This window comes from Stegostoma tigrinum, chromosome 9 (assembly GCF_030684315.1).
Source record: "Stegostoma tigrinum isolate sSteTig4 chromosome 9, sSteTig4.hap1, whole genome shotgun sequence".
In the NCBI taxonomy this organism is placed as follows: Eukaryota; Metazoa; Chordata; class Chondrichthyes; order Orectolobiformes; family Stegostomatidae; genus Stegostoma; species Stegostoma tigrinum.
Genome location: NC_081362.1, coordinates 37,837,879 through 37,863,015, shown reverse-complemented (window position 1 = coordinate 37,863,015; position 25,137 = coordinate 37,837,879). Strand labels below are relative to the sequence as shown.

Below are 25,137 nucleotides of genomic sequence, written 5' to 3'. Positions count from 1 at the left end.
TGGATTGTTAGCCTTTACAACACAAAAGCTAAACTGCAAAGGAGAGAAAATCATGCTACAGTTGAACAAAACCTCATAGCACAAGAAATAATGACTTGACGTTGCGGTTGGCAGCCAAGTAAGGTCACTTGCAATTAGTAAAGAGGAAAGTCTCACTGATTTCTTTCTGTCACCATGCTATAGTACCGCAGCTGCTTCCAGTATTCCATGCTGGACATTTCCAGCCTGGAGCAGAAGTGATGCCATTGGGCTACCTACTCAAGCAATCTATCACCTTAGACAATTTCTACATTCCCAAAAAGCACAAAAATAAAATCAGTTTTTAGAAGTTGCATTACGTAATCCACACTAAAGATTAGAAATATATATTTGTGTTAAGGTAGAAGGTAAAATTCTCTAAAACTTTAAAGCTTTATCTATGTAAAAATAATTTTAAACAATCGAATTATTCATTTAACATCACTCCATGAACAAGACATCTGTTATACATCAAATATTGTTAAATCCCATTGCCATTGCAAAACTATTAATACATGCTTGAATGAATATAGTTTTTTGAGGTTTTTAGCAGTAATTTGAAGAGAGGAAATTGAAATTTAATAATTCCCACTTTTGCAGAGTGATGCGAGGCAGATAAAGTGTCTCCTTTACAACCTGTGACAGTTCGTGAGTGATAAACAAGAGCTTTAGGCTTTCTGTACCATTCCACAGGCTCTGCACATCCAGAATTTGTGGTTTGATGCAGTGGTTAATAACAGAACACCAATATTTTGCCTTGAAAGAGAGTCCTCCCCTGTTGTCTGTCCTGAAAAATCTCAGGTCTTAAGTTGCCTTGGGAGGAGTACAGCACAAACCTGCCAAAATGTTACTGGGAACCCAAGAGCTAAATTATAAGAAGCGATTGCATCAGCTCACGTTTCATTTAGAGCCAGGCAATTTGGACGAATGCTTGGGAGCACCTCTTTATTGCACAATATGGTTAAAAATGTTGAATTGCATGACACAAAATTCAGTAGGTGGATGTTAAGTTGAGAGCTTTAAATCTGGTATTGATAATTTTGTTTTGTTTTCCAAAGATACAAAGTATGATATTCAATCTCAGCAATAATGACATTGTTTGGGACAGCTGTTTCACAGACTAGTCAAAGGAACTGCCTGCTGTAGTCATACTCGCTGAATCACACCATAAGGGAAAAGCTGTAGATGACAATACCAATATTGGGGATATCCTATCCCATGGGCAGGATACTCCCATAACATGTCATAAACAGTCATATACAGAATGGAGTTGTCCTGGCAATGCTCTGTATTGACTCTGGATGTCATAACGTCATATGGCATTGGATCAAACATGGCCAAGGAAAATTTCTAGTTACAATTAATCACACCATTTCAGTACTCTTCAATGTTGAATACCATATGGAAGAAGCAAAAGTACAAAATACACTGTGGGTGGGTGACTTAAATGTCCATTACAAAAGTCTTTAAATAGCATCACAAGCTCACCGAGTCCTATAGAACACAGCATCTGCACAGTCAGCAGGAGATGTTGGAAAAACCAACAAGAGGGAAGCATCTACTTAACCAAGTTGCAAATGCATCTGTCCATGGCAGGTTTTGTAAGTGTCACCATTGCTCAGACTCTATGGAGATAAAATTCGATTTTTGCATTGAGGATATCCAACATTTTGTTTTATGGCATGTAAGTGAGAGATTTCAAACAGATAAAGGAACTTAAAACTTGCATCCATCAATACCTAGCTCCCAACAGATCAAAATTATTGTATTCAACTGCAATCTGTTACCTTATGGCCTGACACATCCCCTACTTTGCCTTTACCACTGAGAGAATTATCCCCATTTCAATGAAGACTTCAGGGGTCCAAGAGCAATATCAGGTATACCTAAAAATGAGTGTCAAGCTGGTGAGGCTATAATATTAAACAACTTGCCTGTACGTGGTAGTAACAAGTGAGGGACACAGCTAAGCTCTGTAATCTTGCCAAATCCGTTTGTGAATTGTCGTGAATAATTAAGCAACTAACTAGAGTAGGAGGTTCCACCCTTATACCCATTCTCAATAACAGGGATGCTGAATGTATTGGAGCAAATGCCAAAGCTTGAAACATTATAGTAAGCTTCAGCCAGAAATGCTAAATGAACACTTAATTTTGGCCATCTCTTGAGGTACTCAACACCACAGAGACCAGTTTTCAGCAAATTCGACTCACCCTTCCAGGGATCGTATCCCTATGTTCCCATCCTATTCAAGAAGTAAGGGGTTTTAGTTGTGACGGGTAGCTTGTCGGTACAGGCTTGGTGGGGCCAAAGGGCCTGTTCCTGTGCTATAATTTTCTTTGTTCTTGTATCAAGAAATAGCTGAACGCACTAAATACTGAAAAGTCCGTGGGCCCTGATAATGTTCTGGTAACAGGACTGAAGGCTTGTGCTCCAGGTCTAGACACATCACTAGTCAAGTTGTTCCGGTATAGCTACAACATTAGCATCTACCTAGCGAAGTGGAACATTGTCCAGCTATGTCTAGTCCACAAAATATAAGACAAAATCAACGCAGCTAATTACCGTCCACCAGTCTGCTCTGAATTATCAGCTAAGTAGTAGGTGGTGTTATTGACAGCACTACAAGCAGTACTTACTCACAAATAACCTGTTTGCTGCCATAAAGTTTGGCTTCTTCAAGGCCACTTAATTTCTGTTACAGCCTTTTTCCAAAAATGAATAAAATATATAAAATTTGGAGGGCAGATGACCTCAGTATCAAGATAGCATTTGACCAAGTGTGGCTTAAAGGAGCTTAGAAAAACTGATGTGAATGGGAATCATTTTGAAGTGTGTGTTAAATTCTCCACACATTCTTTACTGGTTGGAGTCATACCTAACATGTAAGGTGGTACAATTTTTGGGAGGCCAGTTGACTTTCTTGCATAACACCACTGTAGGAGATAGAACATAGAACATTACAGCACAGTACAGGCCCTTCGGCCCTCGACGTTGTGCCGACCTGTCATATCAATCTGAAGCCCATCTGACCTACACAATTCCATGTACATCCATATGCTTGCCCAATGACAATTTAAATGTACTTAAAGTTGGCGAATCTACTACCGTTGCAGGCAAAGCATTCCATTCCCTTACTACTCTCTGAGTAAAGAAACTATCTCTGATATCAGTCCTATATCTTTCACCCCTCAATTTAAAGCTATACCCCCTCGTGATTGCCGTCACCATCCTAGGAAAAAGGCTCTCCCTATCTACCCTACCTAACCGTCTGATTATTTTATATGTCTCAAGATACTCAGCCTACTAGGCTACCCCCAGCCATCTCCAGCTGCTTCACTCATAATCTTCCTTCCATCGTCGGGTCAGAAGTGACGTTCGTTGATGATGGCAGAATGTTCAGGATCATTTGAGGCCCCTAGGATACCAAGGCAGAACATGTTCGAGTGTAACAAAACCTGGAAAGTTTTTAGACTTGAGCTGCTAAGTGGCAGGTAGCATTTGTGACACGCAGGTTCCAGTCAATGACCATCTCTAACAAGAGCAAATCTAGCCATGTTTTTATGACATTTAGTGGCATTTGTTGCTGAATCCCCCAACATCAACTTCCTGAGGTCACCATTAACCAGAATTTGAACTGGACCAGTCATATAAGTACACAGGCCACAGAAGCAAGTCAGAGGCCAGGAGCTCCGCAACATATAACTCACCTCCTGACCTTCTAAAACCTTCCCTTCAACTACAAGATATTAGTCAGGATTGAATTGAAATATTGTTCATTTGCCTGAATAAGTGCAGTTCCAGAACCCTTGAAAAAGCTTGACGCCATCCTAGACAAAGCAGCCCACTTGACTGGCACCTCATCAACACTGTTAATATTCACTTCCCCACCTCTGATGTGGTAGCATCTGTGAGTACAGGATGCACTGCAGCAATCCACCAAGACTTTTTTGACAGCAATTTCCAAACCTGTGACATCAACCACCCAGAAGAACAAGGGTGGCAAAGGCATGGAAACATCATCACTTGGGATTATTTTTCCATTTTTTTTCCACAGTCACTGGATCAATATTCCAGAACTCCCTTTCTAACAACACTGGGAATATATATACTCACAGACTCTATTGGTTTAAGAAGGCAGCTCACCACCATCTTCTCAAGAAGTAAGAAATGGGCAATTAGTAGCCAGATTTTCCCAGTCGTTCATGTGAATGCTGTTATGTTTCAGAGCCTTTGAAGTGTTTTCCTTGTCTTTTCCTAGGAGATTGGAGAAATACAAAAACAGTATCTGGTAGGGAGTTACTGTTCGATCTTCAGAGACGAAATGGAGTCCCTCCTAGCTGATTTTGCAGGAGTATTGCTTGAATACTTGTGGAGCTGGCTTCAAGAAGAATATTACTGTTAGTGGACAGAGGTTTCAGCAGAGGCTTTACTGATAAATTTTTCCAGTGTTCTTAGGGGTGACTGATATAGAGTAGACTACAGTTTGTTTTTTTTGTCAGCGTCCTTCCAATTGCAAAATATTGGGAATGTAGCAAATAATTCATTCCTTGAGAGGTGGGTTCTGCCATTGGTGCTGTAAATGGAGTTGAGAAGTGTAATTGTGAGTTTTTGGTATTTGCACGTTTTGCCAAGCTGCTGCAGTTGTTCATCTTAGTATTACATGTGGCTGACAGGACCTGTGGATATTTTCCTCTGTCACGAGCTCATGACTTCTAGTTGTGATAACATTGTTTAGGTCTTTCATGCTTGCAAGCATCCTCAGAGCAGCTTTTGCTCTCCCGTTGGTTGTCTGACTTCAGCTATCTTAACATACAGAAAGTCCTTGAGCATGCATCCGTCTTTCACCTTCTACAATGCCGAAGCCAATGAAGCCAACCAACTGGAAGTTCTGCATTTGAGAGGACTGCTACGTTTGTAATTTTGTATGCATATTGTACCACAAGTAATGAAGATGGTGTTTATTCACTGTCATTTGATAATTGTAAGCCATCCATGATTCAAAGTCACAAAACAAGATGGTGAAAACACAAGCCTTGAACCATCAACTTGAACTTATTCCATGCATACTTCATGAATTGGCCGTATCTGCTTGCCGTATGTGTATATCAAGCTCTGCATCAAGTGGCTATTTCACTATTATAATTTTAATACCAGTAAGATAAAATGCCACTGAAGCTCACTTTGTGTTTTATCTCTTTCAATATCTGCTTCTATCGTTAATGAGATGCTCCAGTTAATGTTAATTCCCAGAACAGTTGGAAAGACTAAATGGTGCCATTTGTTCCAAACAGTTTTGGTACCCATATTTGGGATTGGGGAAAGAAAGTAGCCTCTGGTTTCTTCTTTTCACAGCTCCATGTGTTCAAATATTCAAACCAATGGCTGGAACTCACTAACAGTGGAGTAATCAGACTTCTACATTGTAATGCAGAGATAATAGGAACTGCAGATCTCTCTCTCTCTCTGTCCCTTGCATTTTAACGCAGCCATTTCAGTTCATTGTAATAACGAGATAAGACTTTGATCCTTAATTTATAGTCGGCAGTGAAGCAGGAGCACTTTGCTAATCTCAAAGAAAAGTGAGAGATTTTATCATCTTTGGCAAGCAGTTAACATCTCTCAATGTGCAACTGATTGCAGCATTGTTTGATGGCAGTTCCCAGTATCAAATTGCAAGTACTTTACAAGAAGTTTTACAAGTACTTTACAAGCTATTACATGAAGTAAGTTCTCACTTGTCCAACCAGAGAGTAAATTAATCTAGTATCAGAGATAATGGGAACTGCAGATGCTGGAGAATTCCAAGATAATAAAATGTGAGGCTGGATGAACACAGCAGGCCAGGCAGCATCTCAGGAGCACAAAAGCTGACGTTTCGGGCCTAGACCCTTCATCAGAGAGGGGGATGGGGAGAGGGAACTGGAATAAATAGGGAGAGAGGGGGAGGCGGACCGAAGATGGAGAGTAAAGAAGATAGATGGGGAGGTAGGGAGGGGATAGGTCAGTCCAGGGAAGACGGACAGGTCAAGGAGGTGGGATGAGGTTAGTGGGTAGATGGGGGTGCGGCTTGGGGTGGGAGGAAGGGATGGGTGAGAGGAAGAACCGGTTAGGGAGGCAGAGACAGGTTGGACTGTTTTGGGGATGCAGTGGGTTGGGGGGAAGAGCTGGGCTGGTTGTGTGGTGCACTGGGGGGAGGGGACAAACTGGCTGGTTTAGGGATGCAGTTGGGGAAGAGGAGATTTTGAAACTGGTGAAGTCCACATTGATACCATTAGGCTGTAGGGTTCCCAGGCGGAATATGAGTTGCTGCTCCTGCAACCCCTTGTTCTCACACACCACCCTACCAACCTCCGGATACAATGCATCATCCTCCGAGACTTCCGCCATTTACAATCTGACCCCACCACCCAAAACATTTTTCCATCCCCACCCCTGTCTGCTTTCCGGAGAGACCACTCTCTCCGTGACTCCCTTGTTCGCTCCACACTGCCCTCCAACCCCACCACACCTGGCACCTTCCCCTGCAACCGCAGGAAATGCTACACTTGCCCCCACACCTCCTCCCTCACCCCTATCCCAGGCCCCAAGATGACATTCCACATTAAGCAGAGGTTCACCTGCACATCTGCCAATGTGGTATACTGCATCCACTGTACCCAGTGTGGCTTCCTTTACATTGGGGAAACCAAGCGGAGACTTGGAGACCGCTTTGCAGAACACCTCCGCTCAGTTCGCAACAAACAACTGCACCTCCCAGTCGCAAACCATTTCCACTCCCCCTCCCATTCTTTAGATGACATGTCCATCGTGGGCCTCCTGCAGTGCCACAATGATGCCACCCGAAGGTTGCAGGAACAGCAACTCATATTCCGCCTGGGAACCCTGCAGCCTAATGGTATCAATGTGGACTTCACCTGTTTCAAAATCTCGCCTTCCCCAACTGCATCCCTAAACCACCCCAGTTCATCCCCTCCCCCCACTGCACCACACAACCAGCCCAGCTCTTCCCCCCCACCCACTGCATCCCAAAACCAGTCCAACCTGTCTCTGCCTCCCTAACCGATTCTTACTCTCACCCATCCCTTCCTCCCACCCCAAGCCGCACCCCCATCTACCTACTAACCTCACCCCACCTCCTTGACCTGTCCGTCTTCCCTGGACTGACTTATCCCCACCTATACTCTCTCCACCTATCTTCTTTACTGTCCATCTTCGGTCCGCCTCCCCCTCTCTCCCTATTTATTCCAGTTCCCTCTCCCCATCCCCCTCTCTGATGAAGGGTCTAGGCCCGAAACGTCAGCTTTTGTGCTCCTGAGATGCTGCTTGGCCTGCTGTGTTCATCCAGCCTCACATTTTATTATCAGTAAATTAATCTACCTGTTAAAAAATAATCTAGAATGGGAATAAAGATTGGGATGTCGAGTGGTGTATGAATCTGAAATATTACTAATAAATACCTTTTAAATTAATTACTTAGAAAATGTAGTTTAAATAAAATGTTTTCCAAAATTCCTCTATTTGTGCAAGGCCAGATTAGTGGATTGGGCTTTTGTTATTATTTAGATTGTTCTTAAAAATAGAGTTATATCTCGTGGAATAATACTTGATTTTTAACAAAGTTTCTTATTACTGATATTACATTGGAAAATGGAAGGTCTCATCAAAAGCAATTACTTGATTAATTGCTGGCTGAGTGGAGAGTGAGTTTTGGTGGGTGCTGTGGGAAGAAATTTACAAGTATTCTCAGGTGGAACAGTGAAAGACTAAAACTTCAAGATTTTCGTATTGATCTGTGTGTGCACCAAATCCTGAAATTACAGCTAGACTCTGAGGAATAATACTGGCAAACACTAACACATCACCATCAGAACCCTGCACAATGATAGCTAGATTCTACCACTCAACATACCCAAAACTCACCACTGATGGGATATCCTGGAATAAACTGGCACTCTGGCGCACACATCATCTTTAAAAGGCTGTGGAGCTAAAGGAACACAGCAGGCCAGGCAGCATCAGGGGAACAGGAAAGCTGACCGTTCAGAAGACCTGAAACGTCAGCTTTCATCTTCCTCTGATGCTGTCTGGCCTGCTGTGTTCCTCTAGCTCCGCACTTTTTAAAGGCTGTTGTGCACTTAAACAAGCACTGTCAGGCTGGAATTTCCCTGCACAATTCAGATGTGGTAGATAAGGGAAAATTGGCACCCTTTTTGCACACAGGACAGGAGTGGTGGAGAGCATGAATACCTCTCTGCCCAGGACAGAGTAGCCACACCATTAAACCCTGCCTCATCAGAGGTTGCCACTCAGATCGTGATCTCAGTTGGCTAGAAGACTGCTGACTGCCCATCCTAAGTTTCAGGATATCTGCTCTGGGCTGTGATACATAGCAACTATGATTTCCAAAATTACTCTTCACCTGTGCAGCTTAATTCATTTAGAAGTTTATCAGACAGGTGATGCTGCAAAGAATCTGACCTGGTATTTGCGATGAAGTGACACCTGGGCTTTAAATAAGAGTTCTACTACTGGAAATCCCAGCAACTGTCAGTACTGCATGATAGTTAGAGCGTCATCCAGAAGAGGTGAGCAGTGCAAAATCACAGCCAGCAATCCTCCATGAAACTCCCCTGAAATTGACACATTGGCAATTTCAGATGTAATGTTTTGACACCTGCCTGAAATTAGTGGAAAGTCGTTGGAGTGGCCATGATCCAAAAGAGGCAAGCAGTGCACAGTTGTGTAAGACAGAACTCACAGCCAGCAAACCTTCATGATACTCCCTGAAATTGACATGTCAACAATTTTTAGTAAAACTCCCCCCTCCATTTACATGCTGATCTGACCTTCCATTCCATCAGCACAGACTTCTAGATAGATTTTTCAGTTAAGTGAAGCAGAGCAATCTGACCTTTCTTTCCTGTGTAGCCCATTAGTATTGAAATTAATTGTAGGATCAAAGTTCGTTGTAAACCTTAATAACATTGTATCCAAAACAGTGGAGGAAAAGAACAGGTTGTAACACAGACAACTATTGGTATAAATGAAATACATGACCGAGTTCAAAAATTCTTATGTGCTAAACATGACAACGTAGGCAAAAATATGATTCACAAAGGTGCATGTTTTAACAGCACTCATTATTTTAAAGTACACTTCATTATTTATTTATCCCATCAATTTAGAAATGGAATCCATTCTTCTCTTTAAATAAGCTGCATTTTGAAACAATGCTGATCATAGAATCCCCTACAGTGTGGAAACAAGCCCTTTGGCCTAACAAGTCCACACCGACCCTCAGAGCATCTCACCCTGACCTGTACCCCTATAACCCACATAATCTACACATTCCTGAACACTAAGGGCAATGTAAGCATGGCCAATCCACCTAGCCTGCATATCTTTGGACTATGGGAGGAAACTGGAACATTGGGCGGAAACCCATGCAGACACGGGGAGAATGTGAAAACTCCACATTTTTTCTGTTTATTCATCCACAGTACGAGGCAGTCACTGTCTAGGCCAGCATTTGTTGCCCATCCCTTAATTGTCCAGAGGGCATTTCAGAGTCAACCACATTGCTATGGGTCTGGAGTCACATGTAGGCCGGACCAGGTAAGGATGGCAGATCCTTCCCTAAAGGACATCAGGAAACCAGATGGGTTTTTCCAACAATTGCAGTGGATTCATGGTCATGATTCATTAGGTACTTAATTACAGATTTTAACTGAATTAAAATTCCACCATTTGCCTTGGCTGGATTCAAACCCAGATCCACAGGACGTTACCTGCGTCTCTCGATTGACAACCTAGCAATATTAGCATTCAGCCATTGCCTCCCCATCTTGCCCGAGGTTAGAATTAAGCCCAGGTCCCTGCCGCTGTGAGGCAGCAGTGCTAACCACTGAGCCACCGTGCTGCCCCATGATTCATTTAATACGTTCAGCATAAACTCTTCAAACTAAGACTTCACATAATTTCCTAATAAGATGATTGTTCTCTGTGTGATATTATATTTGAGGTTTATGACATACAATCCATACTCAATGGAACCATGTTTTAGACCTCAAGTTCACATTTTACAAATAGCGTTCCCCTATTTGTCAATCACGTTATAGCCAGTTTGTGTTGCTGTAACACACATTAAATGAGAACGCCTTGTAGGTGGAACTAAGAGAGAGATTCTGCAGAGGAAGTATGAGTAGCTAGATATGCAATTACAAAGCAAAACTTTAAAAGTAATAATCTCAAGATTATTATTGAAACCAAGTGCAAATTGGTGTAGTACGAATATTATGAAATGAATGCATACCTCAAAGACTGCTTTGAGAAAAGTGGATTCTGATTGTGGGCCACTGGTACTAGTGCTGGAGGAGGTGGGATCCATCCAAACCGTGCAGGGATTAGTGTTCTAGTGAGCTGCTTAACGAGGGAAGTAAAGAAGGCTTTCAACCAAGTAAGAATTAAAGGATCAAGCTTGAGTAGATATAGGAAATTGATATGTATAGAAACCTGAAGAACTGCGGATGCTGTAAATAAGGAACAAACATAGAAGTTGCTGGAAAATTTCTGCAGGTCTGGCAGCATCTGTGGAGAACTCCTTATTAAGCAAGGGAATCAAAGATTATCAAGGCTGAATGGGAATGTGGTGTTCAAGACCATTAGCCACGCTGTTGTTGAGTGACAGAGCAGGCTCAAGGGGTCAGACAGCTTCCCCTGCTTCTAATTTGTATGTATGTAAGCTCTGCAGGGGCATTGGTGCTAACTTTGGGAGGCTGTTCCACATAACAGTCATGCAACAATCTGAATTACTCGGAATCATGTCATCAGCTAACGTCCCACACACCTCCATCACCAGAGGACATCCTGTCCTACCAACAGAATAGATCCATTTTAGGTGGGAGCGTCATGGTATACAGGCGAAAGGAATAGCCTTCTGAGTTCTCAATGTTGACTCTGGGTGAAGTCTTGTGGTTATCTACAATACGTGGGATGAGTATCTGCTGATTATAATTTACAGCCCTCCCACGGTTCATTATTCAGTACTATTCGAAATGAATACCGTTTTCAGGAAAACCAGAGGTTAGCAAGGAACAAAATATACTCATGTATTTTATAAGAAAGCTAAAAGGTAGAAATAACCTAGTCGAACTCATCATCATTCTACCTGTTGCAAATATGTCCAACCATGATAGCATTGGCGAGAATGATTATCACACAAATTTATGAAGAGAAAATCATGCCTTCATACTGATGACATTTTAGCTAGCAATACGTTAAATAGAATAGACTGAGAGAAGATCATGCAGCTCAGAAATAGGACAATCTATGCGTGATGAACAGCAATAGAACTGTACTCCAACACAACCTGTAATCTGATGCCCTGGCATGTTTCTCACTCTTCCATTACCTGGCAGACTGATCAATGAAAAATGCAAAAGAGCATAGCTTGAGCATCACAATTAATTGTTAAAAGGGTACTTATTTTGCTACACCTTAATTTTCTTAATTGTGATAGGCACTCTTCAATCTCCCTTCATCCCAGTTCAGTGTATCAAAATGATTTGCTGTGCTGACTAATTTTCAGAGCTATTGATGAACTTAAAATGCCAGTGTTCAATGGTAGAAGTGGTGTGGAATTGCAGTTTAGAGTGGATGACATGGTAATGGTTTGGGAATGGAGTTGAAAATGAATCTCGTGTGCTGCCATGTAAAGGTGCAAGACAATGGCCCAAAGCAGTTGAAATTATAAATGCTAAGAGTTAGTGCCACACAAACAGTAAATGATAGTTTCAACATTGCAGGACAGACAGAAACTGGAAGGCTATCCTTACTTTTAATTATTATTTTGCACAACTTTGATTCTCACGATCCAGTTTTGGATATATGAAATTTGAAGGTGACCAGAGGATCAAAACCAGAAAATCAGAATCAGAAAATTAAAATTCAGTGTTTGTATATTTAAATAAAATTCACAAAGATATCGCTGGGTTTATTTAATGTATTTATAACAGTACAGTTTAGGAAAAGCCCCACTTATTAATGGGCTTTGATGTTATACTGAAGTATGTTATGAATGACCACTGCATTATTTCTGTAACCCACAGTTATAGGTGGTGTGACCAGCAGTACTTGGGCACTATCATTGTGCAGTTTCAAATGCTCCTTCCAAGACACAAGCCAACTTTGTATGATAGAACTGATAATTATATTGCTCAATACTTTTCACTATATAGTCGACAAAATAATGCCTTGTCAAAGTTCCATTATTACAATTTAATGAAATCCTAATAACAGCACTGCAATATTACAATATAATATGTATTTGAGTTATTATTTATTAGAATTTACATTGTTACTGATTAATTATGTTCACAATATCTATATAGGAGTGTTACATCTCTGTAAAGTGTATTTCAATCTTGGAGTATGTTAATAAAAGACTGCTTCATTCCAATTATTGTTTGTAGACACTTTTCTAATCCTGATCTAACAACTTAAAAACAATTCATACTTGTCGCTCAGATCAAACTTGGCCCACCATTACAACAGGAAAGAAAAATTACGGCTAGTGTAACTAGGAAACTGAACAGAGAACCTAGAATGGAAAACTGAGGTATTAATAACAGTCATAGTTTAATATTATATAATCAGTTGAGACTGAAGTTCAGTGGACCTAAGGATTTATGGAGTTTGGTTTTCTCCAGTGAACATGTGTGACAGTGGTGTTTTGTTTTACAGTCAGGTCGTGAGAGCTCACTTAGTAAATTATTTCTAATTAGTCTCTGGTGCAACAGTGGCACAATTTAGGTTTTCGCAGTCGGTATGTGAGACTGGTTTTTTTTTGGTTAGTATATGTAACAGTGGTGTTTAGTTTTAGGTTATGGGTATTGCTGACTGGGCCAACATTTGTGCTCATCCCTAATTGCTCCCAAAAGGGCAATAATTACTGCTGCGTAATCTTTGACAGTGGGGTTTGATTTTCTACAATCAGGATTGTATGATCATTGAATTACTGCTATGTTATCGTTTTTGCTCATGGACTTCAGTTTTATGCACAGGAGTGTGTGCAACCTTGAGGTTTTGGCGCATAGTCATTTCATGTGACTGGAGTATAATCTTATACAGGCCATTTCTGTGATAATGCAGTGTGGTTCTCTATTGTCGGTTTTTCTAACACAAGACTTTAGTTTTCTAAAATCATGACAGTGAATTTAGTTTTCTATACTCAGCAAATGTGGCCCTGTTCAATATTATACAGTCAGTGTTTGTGGGAGTGGTGGTTAATTTTAGATTCGGTATGTGTAACAATAGAAATTAGTTTAACTGTTAATATGTAAGATAGTGCTATGTCGTTTTCTCCAGTGTGTAACTGTGATTTGTTTTTTATTGTGTCAGTACGTGTGGCACAGTTTTATATTGTTTGTGAGAGTGGTTTTTAACTTTAAAGTCAGTATTTTAGATAGTCTATTTCTATTTATTTCATAGAATACTTTAACAGTCACTATAATTGACAGTTGAGCTTTCATTTTATCCAGCCAGTATGTATGATAGTGAGGTTTAAGCTGTGTACAGAGAGTATATGTGAAAGTTGAGTTTAGATTAAACAGTTAATATATGTGACAGTAGAATTTAATATTTATCACAGTTTGTGAGACTGTGGAGTTTAGATTTTATTAGTGGTTTGGTTTCACCTTTTGGAACTTACTTGAATGTCTCTTCAGTTCTATGTGCCGTGCCTCTACCTAAGAGTGACGATAGTCTGACTCTGCTAAGTTTCTGTAGAACTCCTTTTACAGAGTGTAACAGAGTCTGCTGTGAGATGGTACATCTCTGTCTGATGCAGACTGTTGTTTTTTGTGGAATCTAGTTGATATCCCAGTTACATTGTCATTTACATCACAGTCTCATTATTCTATTTTTTCTACCCCCACCAAGAAAAATCTCACTTTCGTACTAAATTATTAAATCACTTGTTTAAACTCTTCATTTGAATTCTTTACAATTCCACTGTCTTCCACAAAGTTCAAACTTCACAGGTCAAACCTTTGCAATGTTTTGTAGCTCTTGTCATTGTTACGTCAAAAGTGTTAATCTTCAATTGGATTATAGTGGGAATACCATTTTGAGGCAAACACAATGTAGGCTTCCAGTCATCATCACCGAGCTTGTAATATTCAAACTCATTTGTTTTTGCGATATCTAATATTAGAGGTTTTCAGTTCCTCCTGAAAGTTTCAAACTGAGTTTGAACAAGATAGGGTTAAGCATTCGGTTTATCTAGACACTACTTCAAATCTTCAATTTCTGCCTCATATTTTTTGACCTGGTGCCAATGTTGATAAAGTCTTCACTTACGACTGACATTGTATCAGTTCTTATGTGTTTCTTGTTAATTCTCCTGTAGTAACTCACCAAGACTCCTTCGACAGTGCCATCCAAACCTGTGACCTCTACCAGCTATAAGGGCAATAAATACATGGAACAGCACTAATTGCGAGTACCACCCCAAGTCTCATATCTTTCTGACTTGGAACTAAATCAAAATCCTGGAACTCACTTTCTAACAATATGGTGGGCAGCTCATTCCCACTATCTCCAGAGCAGTGAGAGATGGGCAGTAAATGGAGTCCAAGTTAAAAATACCCATGTCCCATAAATGATTAAAAAATAGAATAGCAATTACAATTCTTCAGTATTAATGATGGTGACCTGTTCTGAGAAAGGGTCACTCGACTCGTTAACTTTGATTTCTCTCCACAAATGCTGCCAGACCCTCCTGATTTTTTTCCCCCACTGTTTTTGTCACTATTCTTCATCAGTAGTATTTTTCACTCATCTCTGGGCCTCCCCTCTGGCCTATTAATGATATGAAGAACTGCTAATGCAGTTGATTTCATAGTCTTCTGCAAGTTTCTTGAAACATTCATACATAAATTATTGAATAATATCTGAGACAATTTTGTCTAGAAAACCACAGGTGGAAGGATATCCTGTAATGTTTCTTTTGAAGTTTCAGTTCTTTCATAGTTTGGCCTGAGAGCTTCTAACCATATTGAATAACCACTGAAACCAAATACAGTTTTCCTGTAAAGCTGGAAAAGTCTAGTCGAACCTTTGCCAGGCCTGGTAATACAGTTGGTGTTTGAATATTTGCTGCACAAACATGGCAGGACAATATGAAGTCTTCACTTTCTTTGGAAATTCCTGGCCATTGGACAGATTGTTGTGCATGAGCTCTACACTTCACTATTTCCAAGTGACCATCTTGGATTTTGTGAAGAATTTACTCCCTTTTTGCCTTTGGTATTACCAATCTATTGTTAAAGACTGGAAGATTTTCCAGCAGAAATATTTCCTATGTTTGCGATGCTCACTTAAGAGTTGATTATTTGGACTAAATCTTGACCAACTTTCTTGGCAGAATTTTGTAAGCTGGACAGACTCCACATGAATTTTTGTTTTTTTATTTGCAGATTTTTCACAGAAGCTAGAAATGATTTTGATGTGGCCAATAAAAACACTTGCTGTTCTGAAATAAGTCTCAATTTCTGCTTGTTCAGTGCCAGCTCCATGAGGTATCTGCTGTGATCTGAGTTTTGCCTGTTTCTTTCATAGTTGTATAATGATAGCCCATTAGTTTGAGTATGAAATATTATTTACAAAGAGGACCTTTGAGAATCTCTATAAAATCCAACAAATTGACCAAGGAGCTATGGTCAACTGCAAATTGCAATTCCATCAAATAACTGGAGAATCTCTCACATGCCCATTTTACTGCCAACCTTTCTTTTTGTATTGCTGTAAACCATTGTTTTGTCAGTTATTACCCTGGGAGTGAAGAAGACTGGCTTTTTAAAAAATTATTTCTGGACCTGACAAGTACAGCCTCAAGGCCTATGGAAGGTACATCAGCAGCCATCGCAGTGGGCACTCTGGGATTATAATAAGCAATAGGATCTGAACGGATCAGCCTCTCCTTTGTGTGTTGTCAAAACCACTGCTACCTAATTCTCAGAATGTGCTTTTCAACCTGACTGACCATTTTGAGGAATCTCTGGGCATTGTTAACATACTTGACTTGTGGAAAATTAATAATGGCTTTTGCTTATTTATTAAGTGTCAACAATTATTTTGTTGCTGTTTGATGTGCCCCAAGAATCTAATAATTTTTGCAAATCAACAAATCTTTAAGCTGCAATCTTTTTCTGATAATGCTTTATGAACTTCATGGTCCCTGTGGCCATGTTCCTGTTTTGAGCTGCCATGACAAGTACATCATTCATACAACAAATGACATAAGAATGTTTGACATGATCTACTGGAATATCTGCAGAGCTGTTAAACTACCAAAGGAAAGACAGTTCAAGCAAAATTACCTGAGAGGCATAATTAACATTGTGAATAGCCTTGGCTCTTAGTCAAAGTATATATTCTGAATTCACTATTAGCATTAAGAATGCTGAAGAAGACACCTGTGGCAAGTTAACTGTCTTCCACTGAGGACAAGAGATGGCTTTCCACTGGATTGTTCTATTCAAATGGGTCAGATCTACGCAGGGTCTGACTGAAGAATTTATTTTGGAAACTGCCACAAGCCTTAAACACCACTTAGCTGGCCCTGTTAGAGTAGATGCATTATAACTATGTAATATTCTGTCGAGTTCATCTTTAATTTCACCAGCAATGGTTATGGTCCCTTCCTGGAAGTGTATATACTTACAGGCTTAATGTTTTATACAGATTCTTGACTAACAAGGGAGTCAAAAGTTATGGCAGGGGTAAAGAGGAAATCAGACTTAAGTCCACTGTAATCTGAGCCATGAACTTACTGAATGGCGGAACAGTTTAAGGGGCCAAGTGGCTTTCTGTTTCTTGTATTTCTTATGCTCAGAGCTTATTCTAACTCTAACATTATGCTGAGCACGTCAGGCAATCATTAGCAATTTTTTTTAGCTGTACACTATTAAAACAGTGCTTTGAAACGTTTGATTTATCAAAATTGATTTCACAATTTTGCAAGCAAGCTTTAGTCCAAATAAATCCAGATCAGACTTGAAATGAAGATATTTAATCAAATACATTCAGGCAGCTAAGAAATATTGATTTTTATAATCTCAGGAATGAATTGTGAATCCAAAATTCTACACTTTATGTGGGGATATTCCCAGGTTTAAAATAATCTAAAACAAACAATTTGTCTGAACAAAATTCATACATGTATTCATACGCGTAGAGAAAATAATTATCAAAAATAATTTAATCTGTATCCTTTCAACACTTAAAATAAGACCACAGCATTGTTATGATCCCCAAAAGACTGATAATATTTGTAACCCGTGGGGTAAAAAAGATTGCAACTTTCCCTTTTAAAACATTTTACAGCAATGATCCTATTAAAATCAGCAAATTCAGTCATTGCTGACAGATACTTTGAAGTCAAAGGTAAATTTTATTCTTAATAAATTAACACAAAGATATGACTCATTTGGTTACAAACACTCACTTCCTGCACAGGTATGGAACCCTGTTTCTTGCCAACTTGGCCTGTTCTCTGTAGGTTTTTTTTCAATTGTTTCAGCACTTGCACCCGGTTCACTATCAACCATAATCTGTCCAAACTCCCCAGAAACAGTTTCCATCAAACAATGCATCTGAGTTTAAATATTTTTTCAATCAGATCATTTTAGCCCTGTTGCCACAGAGACTCCCTTTCTAACCCTTTTAAATAAGATGGTGGACCCTGGCAACATTGAAACATCAGTAATAGGTCTTGACCAATTCACCATCCTTGTTCTTCCTGTCTTCTGTTCTGTGCTTTCAAAAATTGTATAACTCTCAGGAACAGTGTCTGGTGTATTCGTAATAGAATTATAGACATTCTGTAGAGCAGAAAGAGGCCATTCAGCCCATCAGGTTTACACTAACCCTCTGAAAAACATCCCACCCAGAACCAGCTTCCCTACCCTAACCCCATGATCCTGTATTTACCATGGCAAATCCACTTAGCTTGCACTTCCCTGGACACTATGGACAATTTAGCATGGCCAATCTACCTAACTTGAACATCTCTGAACTGCAGGAGTAGATGAGAGGGCCGAGTGGAAACCCTTTTAGACACGGAGAATGTGCAAACTCCACATAAGCCCCAGAGTTGCATTTGAACCCCTCTCCTGGGCACTCTGAGGGAGCGATGCTAACCATTGAACCTACTTCAACTACAGGACTTATTTGAAAATTTTAAGATAGAAAACTTCCATGAGGAGAGAATGTTTAATGATTGCTCTTTAGACAAGCGCTCATTGTATTCTCAACTGCCAAGCAGAAAAATGCAGGCTGATCTAACTCCACATGATTAGTTTTCTTGTTTGCGCCTTGCATCTCTATTGTTCATTGCTATGTAATGCAGATGTCACATGGAAATTTTTTCAAATCTAAAGATGTTGTAAGGAGAACACCAATTAACTGACTTTTTGATACTGTCCAAGCCACATCATAGAAAATACATGGACCTTCACAACATAATACGTGTGCATTTGGCAATTAAAATGACCGCATCATTTTTAAAGAAAGATTTTTCAAACAGAAGAAATGCTGTACTGTTTTATAAATTCATAGGAACCTCCACTACCTCTGTAACACAAGCTGATATTCCAGCAACATTTCAGTTTTTTTTTCCATTCGATTGTGTGATGTGGGCATCACTGTCTTGGCCAGCATTTTTTGTCCACTCCTAATTGTGCAGAGGCAGCTAAGAGTCAGATACATTTCAGTGGGTCTGTAGTCAAATACAATCTGTAACTTTAGGTCTTGACGTGGCCTCTATTAAATTACAATCAAGCCAGGAGATGAACTTTGATTCAATAAACCATGTAGGAAGGCATGCCAGGTGCAACACCAGGGCGTACCTAAAAATGAGGTGTCAACCTGATTAAGTTATAACACTTGATTACTTGCATGCCAAACAACAGAAGCAATGTGTGGTTGACAGAACAGAGCTCTGAAGTCCTGCACCATTCAGATATGGTGGTGGAAATTTAACAGCTCGCTGGAAGAGATGGCTCCAGAAATACCCGTATCCTTAATGATAAGAGAGTCCAGCATGTCAGTGCAGAAGATAACTTTGAACAATTTGTGAGTGTCTGCAGATACCAGTCTTCAGCAATTTAATCAATGACATGCGATGCCAGAACATGGCTGAAAGCACTGGATAATGCAAAGGCTCTGGGCATTTACATCATTTTGATAATAGTACTGAAGACTTTTGCTCCAGAAATTGACGTGTCTATCCAAGCTGTTCTGGTATAGCTAAAACACTGGCATCTACTAAGCAATATGAAAATTAGCACAGCTATGTCCCGCCCACGAAAAACAGACCAATCCAACTCGGCTGTATACCATCCCATCAGATGGCTCTCAATTGTCAGCAAAGTGATAGCAACATCAGCAGTGCTGTTGAACTGGATTTACTCAATTTTCATTTGCTTACTGATGCTCTGCTTGGATTTTGCCAGGACCCTTCGCTCCTAACTCTATTATAGCCTTGGAAAATTCTGCACAAAAAGAAGCAAACTGAAGTAGAAATGGCAGTGGTTACTCTTCATGTTAAGGCAGCATTTGACAAAGTTGCCATCAAAAGCCCAAGCAAAATTAGAGTCAATGCAAATCAGGGTGAAAACTCTCCACTGCTTGGAGTCATACATAGCACAAGGAAAGATGATTTGACTGTTGGAGGCCGAACACCTCAGCTCCAGAACATCTCTGCAAGGGTTTCTGTAGGTCGTGTCCAAGGCCCAACCATCTAAGGTGCTTCATTAATCATTTTTGCTCCATCATAAGGTCAAAAGTTGCAATATTCATTGATTACGTAATGTTCAGCTCCACTTGTGACACCTCAGGTATTGAAGCAAGCACATCCAAATGCAGCAAAACCTCGATAATATTCAGGCTTGGCCTAATAAGTGTAATGTGCATACAAACAGACAGAACTATGAACCACAAGTAGGCCACTCAGCCCCTCGAGCCAGTTCTGCTAATCAATAGAATCATGGCTGATCTGATGCTGTTCTTTGTTGCATACCCCAATAACCACTCACCCCCTTACTTATCAATAATTTTCTACCTCTGCCTTAAAACTATTCAAAGACTCTGCTTTTATTGCCTTTTGCAGGAAAGAGTTCAAATTTCACTTCATTTCTATTTTAAATGGGTGACACCTCACTTCTGAAAATTAATTCCCTAGTTCTAGATTCTGCCATAGGAGGCACCATTCTCTCCACATCTACCCTGTCAAGATCACTCACTATCTAATATGTTTCAAGTAAGTTGACTGTTACTCCCATACTTGCAACATCTGCCTATCCAACCTTTCCTCAGAAGGCCAGCTCCCCATTACAGGTAATAGCCTAGTAAACTCTGAGCTGCTTCCAATACATTTCTATCTTTCTTTAAATAATACCAATACTGTCATCAGAACTCCAGATGTGGCTTCATCCATTCCTTGTATAACTGACCCATAACTGTCGTACTTTTATGTTCTATTTCCCTCATGATAAATGATAATTCTTGTAACTTTCCTAACTAGTTGCTGTACCTAAGTACTGGCCTTGCAATGCATGTATGTTAATACCCAGATCTGTGAATCTGAGTTCTGCAATCCATCACTATTCAGATAATAGGTTTCTTTTGCATTATTTCATATTTGCCCAAATTATTCTTTATCTGCCTGAACTTTGCCCATTTAATGTATCTATATCCTTTCTTGATTTCTTTGTGTCCTTTGTACAACATAATTTCCTACCTATCTTTCAGCCATCAGCAAATGTAGCAGCCTTCCTTTCAGCCCCTTCATCCAAGTCATTTTTAAAAATTGTAAAAGGTTGAGGCCCCAGCATTGATTCCTGTTCACGCCACTAGTCACATCTTCCCAACCAGAAAATAATCTATGACTATTTTATGGTTCCTGAAAACTAGCCAATCTTCTAGACATGCCAATATATTATCCCTAAGTTCTTAATTTCTGCAATAACCTTGGATGTGACACCTTATCAAATGCCTTCTAGAAATCCACATATAAAACATCCACTGCTTTCCATTTATCTGCAGCACATGTTACTTCCTCGAAGAAGCCCAATAAATTGATTAAACTTATTTCAGTTTCACAAAACAATATTGACTCAGCCTGATTACATTAAGCTTTTCTAAGTGCTGTACGACAACATCTTTGTAGGGCATACAAGGTTGGGCAATGACCATCTCCAACATGAGAATCAACCATCACCTCTGGATACCATATGCATTACCATCACTAAATCTCCTAATATCAATACCTTGGAATAACCATTGATCAGAAACTGATTGGCACCACCTACGTAAACATTGTCACTATAAGAGCCAGATAGAAGGTGGGAAATCTAGGGTGAGTAACTTACTTCTGACTGCAAAGCCTGTCCATGATCTACAAAGGCACAAGTCAAGAGTGTGATGACATACTCCCCACTTGCCTGCATGAGTGTCAAGACGTTTCCAGAAAAAGCAGCCCATTGTTTGTCACTCCATCTAACGCCTTCAATATTCATGACTTCCAGCACAAATGGATAGTGGCAATGGTGTATACCAACTACAAGATGCACTGCAACAACTCACTGTGGCTGCTTAATACAACATCTTCCAAACCCTTGACCTTCACCACCTAGAATGATAAATCCAGCATATACATGGGAGCACCACTACCTGCAAGTTCCCCTTCAACCACATACTATCCTGACTTCAACATCACTGGATCAAAATCCTTGAACTCCTCTAATTACAATAAATTCTCAGTATCCGCGAAATCACAAATCATGAATTTGCCAATCAGCACCAAAAAATAAGTATCAGTAAATTTCAGCATCTGTAGGCAAAACTCGCATATCCATGATTTCTAATCTATTTTAACCTACTTTTAAATGAATGCCACATTTCCAAATTTCATCATTCATGGGGATTCTCAGGAACAGAACCCTAGCAGATACAGAGTAAAATCTGTATAGCACATTGACTGCAGCAGTTTAATGAGGCAGTTTGCCACCTTACTGAATAAGTTCTAGCTTAGCCGTTGATGTCACATCTCATGAATGATTAAAAATAAATCTGTCCATGACTTAGCTTCCCCTTCAACCTCCACTTTCTTTGCAATGTATTTGAATCGCATAGCCATCCACAAATTTGAATTTTTTCCATTTCTTGCCTTATGTGTATCACAATGCTCATTGTCCCATCATTTGGTGGGCATGCCATCAGTTGTCTAGATGTCAAACTTTGGAATAACTTTCCTATGTCTCTGCACCTTACTTTTCTTTGAAGTACTCATTAAAACCTACCTTTTTAACCATGATTTTGATTATGTGACCTAATATCTTCATACTTGGCTCAGTGTCCTACTTTGTTTAATAATGCTCCTGTAATGTCCTTAGAACATTGCATTATATTAAAAGTGCTACAGAAATGTAAATATTTGTTGTGGACTTTACAAAATCAATAACTAAATTAAAACAAAAGAACTACTGATGCTGGAGATCTGAAACAAAGACAAATTGTTTGAGAAACTCAGCAGGTTTGACAGCACTTCTGGAAAGGTCACTGAACTTGAAACTTAAACTCTGTTTTCACTGATCATCTTTGAGGGCAGATTCTTAAAGAAAAGGAATCCAAGGTTATCAAGGGTAGGTGAAAATGTAGAATTTGAAACAGCGAATAACCATGATCTTATTGAAAGATGCAGCGGGCTCAAGAGGCTCTGCTCCTAATTGATATGTTCGTATATCAAGGCTCAAGAGGCTCTGCTCCTAATTGATATGTTCGTATATCAATTTACTAGGTTAATGAAACAAAGTTGATTAAATTTGAATTTTCAAAAATCATTTGGTTAAATGTCACATGAAAACTTGCTTTTGTTCACTCTGGGACAAGGAACTTGGGCATTGCTAGCTAGACCAGCATTTATAGCTCATTTCAAGTTGCTCTTGAGAAGGTGGTGGTGATGCTAATCAAGCAGTCTGCTTTGTCATGGATAGTGTCAATCTTTTTGAGTGTTTTTGGAGCTGCAGTCATCTAGGCAAGTGGGGAGTATTTTGTTACAACACCACCCCCACTCTTGTGCCTTGTAGGAAGGCAGGCTGTGGTGAGTTAATCAGTGCAATATTCTTAGCCTCTGGCTTGCTGTAGTTCTATTGACTGTCAAGGAGTGGTGTTTGGATTGCCTAGATTGTTCCTTTTTGGAGATGGCATTGCCTGGCATTTGTGTGGCATGAATGTTGCTTGAAATGTTTCATCTCAGACTTGGATATTGTCCATATTGTTGCCTCCTTGAGAGACTGCAGTACATGTGTTTTAAGTAGAACCAAAAATGTTGTGAGGGAGGGAGTTCCAGATTTCAATCTAATTAAAGTGAAGGAACAATGATACCCTTCCAACTCAGGATGGTGAGTGGCTTGGAGGGGAATTTGCAGATGGCAGTGTTTCAGTGCACCTTTTTTGTTATTCATTCGCAGGATGAGGGCGTTACTGGCTATACCAGCATTTATTGCCCATCCCAAATGGCCCAGAGGGTAGTGTCAACTACATTGCTATGCCTGGAGTCATATGTAGGCCAGACCATGTGAAGATGGCTGTTTCTTTCCCTAAGGACATTTGTTATCCGATGGGATTTTCCAAAAATTGACAATAGCTTTGTGGTTATCATTTAGACTCTTAATTCCAGATTTTATTGAATTCAAATTCCACTATCTGTTTGGTGGGATTTGAACTCAGGTCCACAGAACATCACTTGGGTCTCTAGATTAACAGTCCAGTGATCATACCACTAGGCCGTTGCATTGCCTGCTGCTCTTGTCCTTCAAAATGCAAGTGGTTATGCAGGTCCTGCGTCAGGTACTTGGCAAATTTCTACTTTGTGTACTGTAAATCATTGCACAATGCTGCTAATGAATATTGGTGGTGTAGGGAGTAGATGTTTGTGTATACAATGCCATTCAAGCAGGCTGCTTTGTCATGGGCGGTGTTAATCTTTTTAAGTGTTGTCGGAGTTGCAGTCATCCATACAAGTGGGGAGTATTCCATTACCCTCCTGACTTGTGCCTTGTAGGAACAGAGGTTTTGAGGATTCAGGAGGTGAGTTACTCAATGCAATATTCTTAGCCTCTGCCTAGCTGTAATTCTATTGGAATGTCAGGGGGTGGTTGTTAGATTGTCTCTTATGAGAGAAGGCAGTGCCTGGCATATGTGTGGCGTGAATGTTGCTTGAAACGTTTCAGTTCAAACTTGGACACTGTCCACGTATTGCTGCATTTGGTTGCTTCAGTATGTGAGGTGTGGGCGCTGTGCAGATATCAGCGAACATTCACACTGTGACTTGAGGGAAGGCTGAAGATGGAGGGCCTAGGACACTGCAATGTGGAACTCCTGCAGAAATGCACTGGAGCTAAGATGACTGACAACCGCAACCATTTTCCTATGTGTTAAGTGTGACTCCAACCAGCAGAGAGATTTCCTCCTGATTCTCATTGATTCCAGTTTTGCCAAGGCAACACTCAGTCAAATTTAGCCTTGATATCAAGGGCTGTCGCTCTCACCTCACCGCACCTCTGAAATTCAGCTCATTTGTTCATGTTTCAACCCAGACAATAAAGAGGTCAAGAACTGAGTTGCTCTGGTGAAACCCAAACTGGGCATCAATGAGCTTGTTCCTGCTAAACAGTTGTTGCTTGATATCATTGTTGATGTCATCTTCCATCATATTACTATTGATTGAGAATAGACCATTGGGATGGTAATTGACAAATTTAGATTTGTCATGTTTTTTCTTTATAGACATAACTAGTCAGTTTTCCATATTGGTGAGTGGATGCCAATGTTGTAGCTGTACTGGAACAACTTAGCTAGTGGCACAGCTGGTTCCGAAACATGCCTTCAGTACTGTCGCTGAAATGTTGTCAAGGTCCATAGCCTTTCAACTATTTCTTGTTAGGTAGAGTGAATTAAATTGTCTGAAGATTGGCATCCGTGATGCAGGAGCATTGGAGGAGGCCAAGATGGATCACCACATGGCACTGCTGCCTGAAGATTGTTGCAAATACT

At 40.1% G+C, this 25,137-nt stretch overlaps 1 protein-coding gene across 2 annotated transcripts in view; it reads left to right on the top strand.

The window, feature by feature from the left end:
• The window catches only part of scaf8 (SR-related CTD-associated factor 8), a 230,080-nt gene that overhangs the window by 150,960 nt on the left and 53,983 nt on the right, over positions 1–25,137 (top strand). The window contains exon 21 of one of the 2 annotated variants that reach the window (XR_007248088.2): positions 12,129–12,339. The exons of the other annotated variant lie outside the window; for it this stretch is intronic. The gene's annotated coding sequence lies outside the window, so the exon portion shown is untranslated. Of the gene's footprint in view, positions 1–12,128; positions 12,340–25,137 lie in introns of those variants that run through there. 2 annotated transcript variants of the gene reach the window in all.